This window comes from Panthera leo, chromosome E2 (assembly GCF_018350215.1).
Source record: "Panthera leo isolate Ple1 chromosome E2, P.leo_Ple1_pat1.1, whole genome shotgun sequence".
NCBI lineage: Eukaryota > Metazoa > Chordata > Mammalia > Carnivora > Felidae > Panthera > Panthera leo.
The window spans coordinates 26,488,848-26,501,716 of NC_056693.1; the positions used below are offsets into that span (position 1 = coordinate 26,488,848).

Here is a 12,869-nt window from a genome sequence, read left to right on the forward strand (position 1 = left end):
AGTCTCTTATGTTCAGACATTTCCTACAATTCCACAGAATGAATGCATGCCCCTTCCCTCTGTGTCCCTGGGCCGCAGGTAACTACTCAAGGATGCCAAGAGTTGCTAAGTCTTTAGTCCAGTTCCTCACTTTAGATATAAGGAAACCAAGACCCAGAGGGAGGCGGTGACTTGCCCAAGGTCACACTGCTGGTGACAGAGTTCAGACTAGAGCCCAAGGTCACACAGTTGGTGACAAGAGTTTACACTGGAGTCCAAGGTCACACAGTCGGTGACAGAGTTCACACTGGAATCCAGATATCCTGTCTCCCTATCTGGTACCCCTTTCCCTTTACCATGTTTCATGGAGTGGCTTCTCCCTTGGGGACATGGCAATTTTATGCTTAGTCATCAGACCTTGTGGATGGCATAGGTTGACCTCAAGGGGACAGAGGGGCTCTCTGAGGAAGACCTCCTGCTAATGATGGAGGAGGAAGGAAGTATGAAGTCATAAGAATTGCCACAATCCCTGGTTTCCACAAGTGAAACCTGGGGAGGCTGAGCCCTGCCCTAGAGCAGTGTTTTGAGGGTAGGCAATGGGCATGTGGGAGGTGTAGGCAAGACCTTTCCTAACCTACCACATGACCTTTCCAGGCTCATCTTCCCTGCACCAGCCCTGACAGCTCATGCTCCAGCCACATCTGGCGCCTCACCTGTCCTGGCCATTCCCATCCCCTTTACTCAGAGCACCTTTGCATTCAGGCTATTTCCTCAGCCTGAGCTAGCTTTTCCTCTCAATCCAACAATTGCAAGCCCAGCCCACCTTCTGGGTCCACCTCAAAGACCACTTGCTCTAAGTCCTCCCTGATTCCCCTCCTTTCTGTGTCTCACACAGTTTGCGCACTCTCGTTAGGCATGGCTGGGTAATTTCTATCTGGATACATGTCTCTCTTCTCTTTACCCTGTGGGCTTGAGGACAGAGATCCTACTTGTTGATATTGTGTCCCCCATAGCACTCAGTAAGCCTCAGGGGGATAGCAGGCGCTTCATCTTCATCAGGTCCGGGTCCGTGGTAAACAAGAAGTGAGGTTTCCTGGGACAGCCTCCAGGTCAAAGGTCCAGATGAAAGGGGAACACTGCTGTTGCTTCCAAAAGCAGCAATCATCTGTTTTGCAGAGCTCACACCCGGTCAGTTGCCCCCTCTCCTCGATTCTCATCTGACTATTTTGGCCTCTCTCCTTGGCACACTTCCACCGTCCCCAGGCTGGGGCCCACCCTCTGCCTCTCTAGCAGCTGACCTGGCCTCTCCAGATGTTTGTTTTGCCTGCAGGATTGAGGAGTCTGAACATTGCTTTTGCAACACAAGCCCCAGGTGGCTGTGTGACCTTGGCAGGCTACTTTACCCCTCTGAGCCTTGCAGTTCTTCACTGGTGAGGGTCACCTGACTCCCGGGGCTGCTGTGAAGTTCAGATGAATGAAGGCATGCGATGGGCCAAGCACTGTGGTCTGATACACAGTAAGTATTCAATGAACGCTTACAGAAATAGAAAGAGGGAAGAAACCCAGCCTTAGTCCCTTGTTTCTTCATGTTCCCCAAACTTACTCCTGGACCTATATTTGCCATTTCTCTTTTGTTAAGTCCTTCCTGGGGCAATACTGCAGCTGTTCCTCACCGCCATCCCTCATCTGACCAGCCATGCCCTTCAGAAAGCCAAGACCCAGGGAGGGTGGGCTGCTGGTGGGATCCCTGTCCAATGTCATCTGGTTGTTTTTGCCCAATTGGGGGTGAAATCCATAGACAGTGACAAACCTACACAGTGTTATTTTTTCTTTTTAAAGATATGTCACAAATGGGAAGACTCTGAGGGCATGGAACAGATCCTGCTTTCTGGAGCCCTTCGTGTGTGCCAGGCTTGGAGGGTCCCTGTCAATAAGGGAGACGGTGAAGCCAAAGATGCCCAAAGCAAAAGGGTGTTCACAGCACCCATGGCTGCTTCAGCACCAGGCTGCTGTGTTCTTCGGCTTCCCTCCCCGAACTCCTTTCTGGCCCTCTTGCTAATCATGCCATTTCTAAGGGGAAAATGGCAAGAGTTGAGGGGGCAAAGCACAGGGGTCCAGTCTGGGCCTTAATCCCTAAGACACATCATCTCCATCCCTGACTCTCCCACCTGGAGGGTAATTCCCCCTACGTCTGTTAAGAGCCACGCGCAAGCCTCCACATCCCTAGTGGCACCATTTGGAAATAACAGAGGGAATCAGGTCTCTTAAAACCATCTGTTTATGTGGCTCTAAATTAAGTCCCACTGTGTGATCTCTGTTTCTTTATACCGTGGTTGTTAACGAGAGGCCCCACTGGGCAGATAAAAATGTTTTTGAAGAGCCAGCAGAAAGGAGTTAGTCCTGATAAACAGGGAAGCCAGGAAGGGCTAGCGCTAAGCTGAGAGGAAGAAGTAAGGGATGGAGGAAGGTCAAGGCCAGGACTTTTTACACACAGGGAATTTCTGGAGGCTTGTGAACAGTGGATTGTGCCTCTTCCTCCTTCTCCCTTTATATTCTGAGTTTTCAAAGGGATGAAACTGGGGCCTTAACTTTGGGCAACTTTCATAGCCAAATGATCCTGACAGCCTATTTGTGCAGAACTTATCATTGGTAACTTTGTAAATACTTGGTTGGCTCACTGCTGTCTTGCTGCTTCTCCCTATCAGTCAGGGTCCATAAACTGCTCTAGATCTTTCAACAGAGGGAATTTAATACCAGGAATTGGTTACACAGAAAATGGAAGAAGAAAAAAAAAAAGAGAGAGAAAATGGAAGACGTGAAAAGGTAAAGGAAAGCATTAGCAACAACAGGAAGCCTCTTCCTCCCCCCGCCCACTGAGGAGGGAAAGTTCAGAGTCAGTGCTAGTCCTGGCAGGCAGAAGCCGGACGGGAGCAGGGGCTGCCTGTGGGAGCTGGCCACATGCAGGGGAAGGCTTGCCTGCAGGAACTGGAGCCACGTAAGGGCTGTCCTCTTGAGAGGTGGAAACAGAGCAGAGACACAGCCACTGCTGAAAGTGCCCCCTAATGCAGAAGAGGAGGGGAGAAATGCCACTATTCTCCCCTCCTGCAAGCCTCAAGTCTTCCACTAACTTCTCCTGTTGGGCAAAATTATCTGGAAGCCAGTCAGCAAGGGAACCTGGGAGATGCAGTTTCCTGTAACATTGAGAACAATAGAAAGGCAGGGAGCGAATAATGAGTAGCCTCTCCAACAAACCAAGGTTACTAGATGACCCAGCTAGGAAACAGGGAAGCACTGAGTAGGAGCAAGGGAGCTAAGCAGGCAGAATGGGGGCTAGACCCCCATTTGAAGCCATACAGCAGTGTGTCCCAAAATGTGTGACAGACACCATGTGGGATACAGGAGCTGAGGAAGGTGGCAAGGGGACCAGGCAGGGCATCAAGCGACAGTTTATTAGGGACTGAGAAAGATTGTCTTTTTTTTTTTTCTTTTCTTTTTAATGTTTATTTTTTGAGAGAGACTATGCATGAGAAAGAGTGGGGAGTGGCAGAGAGTGGGGGAGGGGCAGAGAGAGGGGGACAGAGGATCTGAAGTGGGCTCTGCGCTGACAGCAGAGAGCCCCATTTTGGGCTCAAACTCACAAACTGCGAGATTATGACCCGAGCTGAAGTCAGACGCTTAAGCGACTGAGCCACTCAGGTGCCCCAAGCTTGTCTCTTTTCAATTCACTTTCCAATCATCTGATTGCATTATGGAGAAGGTCTCTTTTTGGTGCCAATGGGTCTTTAACCTCTAAAGACCTCAGGTCTAAGCTTTTGGCTGGTATAATAGATGCTGTTGGCCTGCTCAGACCTCTCTATCCAGTTGACACACTCACTTCTCAGCTGTTGTGAGTGTTGGCTGTTAAGACTTCACAGCTACAGCCATCTCTTGGGCATGGCCTCACCTGGAAATAGGTAGGAGATTCTACTACCGCCCCCTGCCCCAGGACACTCTGCAGGCAATGACTGACTAACGCAGGAGACAAAAGCGTTCATATGTCAAGATGGTTCAAGTGCGAGGTACCATTCATGTTCCAGACCTCACCACAGGAGCAGGCTGAGGCTAGCCTTCAGCTGAACCCACACCTTTGCTTAGCTTCTGTTTCCCTCCCCCTTCATCAAGATTCCTCCCTCAATAAATCACTTGTGAAAAAAAGTCCTTATTTCTCACTTTAATTGTAGAGAATCTAACATTGCAGGCAACAGGATCTAGCTAGAATTTACTGACTTTGTATCCTATTTTTACCTGGTTGGTTTATGGTAGACTATAAAGGTTTTCCATTTATGGTAGTGATAGGAAGTTTCACTTTAAAATGCTGTTCGGGCTCCTGGGTGGCTCAGTTGGTTGATTGTCCGACTCTTGATTTTGGTTCAGGTCATGATCCTAATCTGTGAGATCAAGCCCCACTGGGCTCTGCACTGAGCATGGAGCCTACCTAAGGTCCTCTCTCTCTCCCTCTGCCCCTCACCCACACACATTCTCTCTCTCTCTCTAAAAATTTTTTTAAATAATTTTCATTTGACAAATGTAATTTAAATTACATTTAAAGAAACATTCTTTCTTTAAAGAAAGATGCAAAATAAAAAAAATACAGGTTGTACCCAATGTTCATAGTGGCTTCATTCATAGCCCCGGACTAGAAGCCACTCAAATGTCCTCAGCTGGTGAAGAAATAAGCAAATTAAAATGAATCCATATTCAGCAATAAAAAAGAAAGACTATTGATACATAAAACATTATGGATGAACCTCAAAAGCATTAGGTTAAGAAACTGCCACAAAACTCTAGGTGCTGCATGATTCCTCTTATCAGAAACTTTGAAAAGGCAGAACGATGGGGACTGAAAGCAGGTCAGCAGTCGCCAGGGCCCAGGAGTGAGGGCATGGCAGGACCACAAGGGACAGGAGGGGACTTTGGGGTGATGAAACATTCTATACAACGTGATTGCAGTGGTGGTTACATACTGTGTGTATTTGTCAAATCTGATCTCTAGTTGTAAATGAATAAAACATGGGAATGAAAGGTATAGCATGGGGAACAAAGTGGTATTGTAATAGCGTCATATGTGACAGAGGGCAGCTAGGCTTGTGGTGAGCATAGTGTAACACGTAGACTTGTCCAATCCCATGTTGTACACCTTAAACTAATGTAACGTATGTCAGCTATACTCCAGTTTAAAAAAAAAAAAACACTTAAGAGAAACTCAAAGGCATAGTAAGGTTGGAGTTGCTCTTTTTAAAAAATATTCTGAGAGAGTGCGCATGTGCACGTGCACATGAGCAGGGGAGGGGCAGAGAGAGAGGGAGAGAAAGAATCCCAAACAGGCTCCGTACTGTCAGTGCAGAGCCTGATGTGGGGCTCGATCCCATGACCATGCGGTCATGACCTGAGCAGAAACCAAGAGTCAGACGCTTCACTGACTGAGCCACCCAGGCACTCCAGGAGTTGCTATTTTTGACAGCAAATTGTATGAATCAGGAGTAAGCTAAATAGAGAAGAAAATAATATAAGTAAAATTAAATTGAAAAACAAACAGGCTATATGCTTCAAAAGGGTGAATTCTAATATAAACTGTAAAGCTGATTTTTTTTTTAAGTAGGCTTCATGCTCAGTGTGGAGCCCAGCATGGGGTTTGAACTCATGACCCTGAGATCAAGAGCTGAGCTGAGATCAAGAGTCAGACACTTAACCAACTGAGCCACCTACACCCCCCCTTAATAAAGCTGATTTTTAAGAAATAGTATAGACTGCACGTGGGCACAGGAGAAACTGACAACAGTGGAGGGGGGCAGAGAGGCGAGAGAATGACCATTTGTCAGGGGAACATTCAGGTCTTCACTGAGTCACTCCTGGGAGGCGAACAAGCTGGGAAGTTCTGTTGGGTTGGGACAGAGTAGAGGAGGTGGGTGGGAGCCACTCAGACTTGGTTCCATGAGTATCCAAATGATGCTCCCTGACCTGTGGCCTCAGGCTTGATGCTGGTGCCAGATGCAGACAGCTGGGGGGGAGTGGTGAGCAGCAGCATTGTACCCCTCTTTCTCCTTCCCCTGAACAGGTGGAGTAGGAAGCAAGGACCCCTTTCTCTGCACATCCACACCTTTCCTGATGTTTTTGCGTTGTGTTTTTCTTTAAAGCAAATATCCCTACCCACAGAGGAAGGAGGAGGAGGAAGGAAGAGTTTCCTGAGGAGGGTGGCAAAGGAATATCTCCCCCTGCTCAGCCTTCACATGAGGTGGAGAGCAAGAAGAGGGATTGATCATGAACATGAACTCTTGAGCAACCACTATGGAGAGCCGGATGGGTGACGGTTTACTGGGGCAGGGAGTGTCTGCTCTCAGCCTTGGTTTTTCAACTCCAACCTGCTTATGGATGGGCCTTTCTCTGTTTCCCCATTCTGTCTCTGACTCTCTTTGACGGAGGTTCAAGCTAAGCAGAGGCAGGATGGCTTTATTTAGCAGAGGAAGCTGCTTTGAGTCTCATAAATGTTGACTTTGTAGAAGTTGGCTTGTCCAAACATCATGCATCACCGTGAACCATATTTCATCAAATTAAATGACTACTTTTTGCAAAGAAGTACTTGTACTAATATTTACCTTGCATCTTGTAAAATCGTATGGAAATCGAATAATGATGTTGCAAAAAGTCAATCCCCAGAAAGAATATGGCTGAGATGGCTATGCTGTGCATTCTGGCCCAGTGGACCATCTCCTTCACCTTGGTCCCCCTCCTCTCCCTGTGACAGCCCCAGCCCCAGCAGGAGGCAACTGAAAGACTTCCTAGTCTACTTGGATGCTCACATAGAGAATTTTTTAGATTTAGACTTAGCCCCCTTTTCCTCTCCATGGGTTCAGTTTTGTTGCTTTTTTTTTTTTTTTTTTTACCTTGCTAAGAAATTCCAAAAAAGTGAGTAAACAGTTGTGTAGTTACTGCTTCGGATTCTGCGTCTCCCTCCCTCTCTGTCCCTCCCCCTGCCCCCCCCCCCACCCGTGCTCTGTCTCTCTCATTCTCAAATAAACATAAATAAACATTAAAAAAAAAAAAGAAAATCTGTTACCAGTAAACATTAATAGAAGATGCTGAGAAAAATTACTTTGGTCGTTTCCTAAGTGGTATGCCTATTGTTAATAATTTCATTAATTTATCTGTCAAATATTTAGAGAGTACATACACTCTATATGTACATAGTATATATACAGTGTATAACTATACACTATACTGTATACTGTGACAGATATACCTGTCTAGATATGTATCCATGTCTTCACTGTACAAATATTATTGAGCGCTTACCATGAGCCAAACACTGAAGTAGTCACCAGACAGGGAAGAATGGCAAATAGCTCCAGTCCCCTAAAATGTTATTTTACAGGAGGCAGTGGTGAAGCCTTCATCCACTCCGTTGTTCCTTCCTGTGTTAATTCACATCCACATTTATTCCTTTTTTATTTCATCATTTCATGGTGTTTTTTTCTTTGAGGTGTAATTGACATATAACATTTTAAGAATTTCAGGTATATAACATAATGATTCAATCATTGTATACATTGCAAAATGATCAATCACCCCAATAACTCAAGTTAACACCCATCACCGTACGTAGCTACAAAGTTGTTTTTTCTTATCATGAGAATTTTTAACGTCTACTCCCTTAGTAACTCTTCAATATGCAATGCAGTATTATCAACTGTAGTTACCAGCTGTACATTATATCCCCACAACTTTTTTATTTTCTGATTGGCAGTTTGTACCTGTTGATGACCTTCACCCATTTTGCCCACACCCCAACCCTGCATGTGGCAACTACTAATCTGTTCTCTGTTACCTGTATGAGTTTTGTTTTGTTTTGTTTTGTTTTGTTTATAGATTCTACATATAAGTGAGATCATACAGTATTTGTCCTTCTCTGTCTGGCTTATTTCACTTAACATAATGCTCTCAAGATAAATTGTGACAAATAGTAAGTTTTCATTCTTTTTTATGATTGAATAATACTTTGTTATATACAATTATATATTATATTATTTCATTATATACATATAAAATGAAGTATTATTCAGTCACTAAAAAATGAAAACTTACCATTTGTCACCACATGAATGGAATTATATATAGAATTTTATATTTTTAAATTTTCTAGTGTTTATTTTTGAGAGACAGAGACAGAGCATGAGTGGGGGGAGGGATAGAGAGCAAGGGAGACACAGAATCCAAAGCAGGTTCCAGGCTCTGAGCTGTCAGCACAGAGCCCGATGTGGGGCTCGAACCCATGAACCATGAGATCATGACCTGAGCTGAAGTCGGATGCTTAACCGACTGAGCCACCAAGGCGTCCCTATACTTTTCTTTATCTATTCATCTATCCATCGACACTTAGGTTGTTCCCATGTCTTGGCTATTATAAATAATTCTGCAGTGTGCATGGGGTGCAGATATCTTTTTGAGTAGTGTCTTGTTTTCTTTGGATAACTACCCAGAAATGGAATTGCTGGATGGTATGGTTTTTCTATTTTTAATTTTTTGAGGAATCTCCATAGTGGCTTCAGCAATTTACATTCCCACCAGCGGTGCACAAGGGTTCCCTTTTCTCTACATCCTTGCCAACACTTCTTTCTTGTCTTTTCGATAATAGCCATTTTAACAGATGCAAAGGGATACCTCACCATGGTCTTGATTTGCATTGCCCTGATGATTAGTAATGTTGAGGATCTTTTCATGTACTTGTTGGCCATCTGGATGTCTTCTTTGGAAAAATGTCTATTGAAATCTTCTGCCCATTTTTAATTGATTGCTTTTTGTTATTGAGTTATAGGAGTTCTCTATATATTTTGGATATTAACCCCTTATTGAATATATGATTTGAAAATATTTTCTTTCAATCAGTAGGCTGCCTTTTCATTTTATTAATGGTTTCGTTTCCTGAATGTCCTCTACTGGGCACTAAAGTGCTAGTATGAGATATTTCCCTGCCCTTGAGGAGCTCACAGTCTGGACACACACCAGAATCCATTCCCAACTCTCTCACCATGAAGTTGCTCAACCATCTACCCACCAGAGGAAAGGGCACACATGGTGATGTGAAACAGTGGCCAAGAAGATGGAGCAATTGACCAGACAGTTGCTCAGTGACTGGCCTGGGCTCTGGTGCTGGGGACGTTGGAGGAGGTTAACTCTTCCCAGCGGCATCCTGTACTTCCCCTTTGTCCACCTTCATCCATTTGAAGTTAGTTGTCTAAAGGCAGCAATGCAACACTGTGTCTTTTTCAGAACAGGGTCTGATACACAATAAGTGCTCAACAGATATTTGTGGCCTGACCTCTTCTGCCAGCTTCACAGAGAGCAATGGATTCTTCCTGTAGGGCCTCTGGGACAGGGTTTTGGAGGAAGTCTCAGGGACCTTGTTGTGTTGGTATGAGGAGTGACTAGTATTCAGAAAAAAAGTGCCACACGTGTGATAAATGCTCAAAAGAAACATGAATGATGATGATTAGTCATGGGTGGCTAAGAAGCCGGGCTGTCTGATCAAGGCAGAGAGAGGTTGGAGGCATTGGACTCCAGAGGATGCGTCCAGCCTTGGAATGCCAAGGGATGCTTCTGCAATCCATGGACAAAGGTGTTTCTCTGTTTCTCCCTTGTCCAAGTACCCCATCCTGGCAGTCCACACTGCAGGATTATCCATGAGCCTGCCAAAGTGGGGACTCAGAAGCCCGTGGTGGGGACTCCAGCCCCCGAGTTGCCGAAGGCAGGCTGGGGGGCAATTGCAAACACAGGTGGGGTAGAGCAGTAGGCACCCACCTGGGTGCTCCCTCTCCGTTGGTACAAACTTGGTTCTCCAGTTGCTTCCCTTTGCCTCTGTTGGGGGAAGGGGTGGGGCTCTATTTATCCTTCAAGTGACATAAAGGAAGGGGCACCTTGTTTTACAGGATGAGGGGATTTGTTAGCTCCGCTGCTGTTTATAGTTGAGATGATGTCATGTGGCCTGACATCTTGAGCATTTCCCTTTCTCACTTCCTCCATGAGCATTGTCTTTAGTTTAAAATCTTGAATCCCTGATGTCAGTTTCCTCATCAGTTCCAAGAGCCAGAGGGAAGTAATAATTTTGTCACATGACTATTTAGGCCGAATTGCACTGAGGCCTGGCTGTGCCACAGACAGAGGGCTAAGCACTTCTCATTATTCACTCATCTAATCCTCACAGCAGTTCCTTGAGGCAGGTGCTGTTAGCACTCTCAGTGTACAGATGAGGAAACTGAGGCTCAGGGTATGCAAGGCACCTCTCCAAAGCTATCAGGTGTTAAGTGGTGAAAACAGAACCCAATCTCTTAACCACAAAATCTTTTTTTTATTTTTTGTATTTATTTATTTTTTTTATATAGAGAGAACACGAGTGGAGGAGAAGGGGAGAGGGAGAGAGACAGAATCCTAAGCAAGTTCCATGCTGTCAGCTCGATCCCACCACCCCTGGATCATGAGCTGAGATGAAACCGAGAGTCAGATGCTCAACTGACTGAGCCACCCATGTGCCCCAACCACAAACTCTTACATCTCCAAGAAAGGCAACTTCTGTTTCTGGAATTTGGATTGAAAGAAAAACCAGGAGGACAAAAAAGCTGTTACTTTGGAGGTGACAGCTTATTGGAGGATAAGAGGTTGGTTGGTGGTTGGAGGAAACATTTCTTAAGTGAAAAATGGCCCTGAAACATCCCTTCATTTTTAGCAATAACTATAAGCAAAACAGCCTTTCCCCATTAGTAATCTATTATCCAAGGCACAGAAACCAGATAGTGGCCAAGAAAACAACATCTCTGAGCCCTGGACTGAGAGAGCCAGAGGGACGAGTGAGGGACCGGCAAGTTTCCCAGTTCCCAGTTGCCCCAACACACTCACCGTGCACACACCTGTGGTCCATCTCCCGTGCCCCATGCCCATGGCAGAGCAGCGTGGGGGCAGCAAGGCCTCTGGCAGAGAACACCAATGGCTTTCCAGAGACCGTGCTGGGCGAGGACTGCTGCAGAGCCAGAGAGCTTGTGGCTGTTTTGTTTTGTTTTGCTTTAATAATTGGGGAGGGAACCAAATGAAGAAGCAAATATCTGGCACAGAACAATCCAAAGGATCCCAGGGCCTCAACAGAGAAGAATCCAGACCCACCCGTGGCTGCTGTTGCCATATTCAGGCAGCGAAGCCCAGACTTGCTGGATGCCTCCGGGAAAGGATGTGATGAAAGCGGAGGAATAAATATTCTTTTCCTGACTGTTGAGATCCAAAAGCCTGTGCCTTTGGACACACAGAAAGGAGAAGCTGACTAAAGGTGGAAGGGGCACAGGAAGAGTAAGACCAACACCCCTCCCCCAGGGGTGGGGGGGAGGGGAGAGAGCAGAGGGGAAGCCCTGAAGCCGCCATCGGTGGTCTGTAGAGGGACTCTTCCCAGGAAGGACTCTGGGGCCATGGCAAAGCACCAAGAAAACGCCAGGGCCCCAGGCAGCTTCCAAGAGTGAGGAGCAGTGAAATGATCACACCACAAAGAGAGACCCTACACTGAGAGCACTGAGGAGGGCTGGCCCCCAGACAGACGGGATTCTGGGTCCTCAATAATAAGTCCTGGGTAAACCCCCCAGAAATTAGGGGCAACCTATGAAAAAGGGTGAGTGCTCCCAGTTGGCCTGACATTTCTGCTACCTAGCATAATAGAGGCTCGGAACAAAATTAAATTTGTATATATATGTATGTATGTGTATATAAATTTGACTGGCTACATGGTGCGTAGAGGGCACGTTTCTCTCCAGACAGAGTGTGGGCACCATCATCCTCAGCAAAACTTGCTGTTTTGTCTCTGGGAAGTAGCCTGCATAACAGATCTCTTGTCGCTTTGGGGAATCCAGTGGCTCAGGCCCCCCCAACCCCTCTGCCGGTGGTCTGGGGAAGGCCTGTTTACGTCCCACACAAGGAGTTTCTGGAAGGAGATTCCTTGTTCCCCTGGAATGGTGTCTGTCCCACCGGCAGGTTGCCCCCTGACTCACCCTCCTGCCTATGTTCAATATGGAATTTTAAATCTTAGACAGTAACTGTTTGGTGCTGAGGACATCAATTCAGAGACTGGAATCCATGGGTCTTAGCTTGCCCCTCAAGGCCTGCTGTTACCTGGCTTCCCATGACTGCTCTGGCTTCATGGCCTGACATGGCCCCTCTTGGACAAGACACTCTGATGGCAACATCTCAAACAGGTGGCTCTCCGGGGTAACCTCCGGGCATGTCTCCACTCCCAACCATCACCCCACCCCCAACCATCCATCTATTCCCTGGCAAGCAGCCCCTGAATTTTCAAGACTAAGCTCAGACATCACCTCCTTTGTGAAGTTTCCCCAGGTGAAAGTAACCACGCCCTTGTGTGTGACCTCACTGTGCCACTGGCGATGGCTCTTGTGCCATTTTACTGAACCTGTCAGTTATCATGTCGTTTCCTTCTATTCCAAGACTTTTGGGTTTCAGAAGGAGAGAGAGACAGAGAGAGGGAGAGGGAGAGTAGGGGAGAGATCAAGTAAGTGGAGGAGTCATCGAAGGGGCCGCTAACTCTTTGGCCTTATAAAGGGTGTTTATGAAAATGTCCGACCTCCTTTACCATCACCATTATTTCATAAAACAAGGTAATGTTAATCCAACAATAGAAAGTCATGACTTCAGATTTAACGATGGTGCTTTGAAGAAGACTCTTGACACCTTCTACATTGATATACACATGTTGCCCTTTATTTCTTATTGGTCCTTAGGCCACAAGGTGAGGACCAACTTTTTTTTTTTTAAGAATGCTGTTCTTTTTTGTTCGTTTTGTTTATTTATTTTTGAGATACAGAGAGAGT

General features: G+C 46.1%; 1 protein-coding gene across 5 annotated transcripts in view; it reads right to left on the minus strand.

The window, feature by feature from the left end:
- SIAH1 (siah E3 ubiquitin protein ligase 1) overlaps positions 1-12,318 on the minus strand; it is an 83,362-nt gene extending 71,044 nt beyond the window's left edge. For all 5 annotated transcript variants that reach the window (XR_006197208.1, XR_006197209.1, XM_042919289.1 and 2 more), the window contains exon 1: positions 12,154-12,318. The gene's annotated coding sequence lies outside the window, so the exon portion shown is untranslated. The remainder of the gene's footprint in view (positions 1-12,153) is intronic.
- Positions 12,319-12,869: the final 551 nt, after the last annotated feature.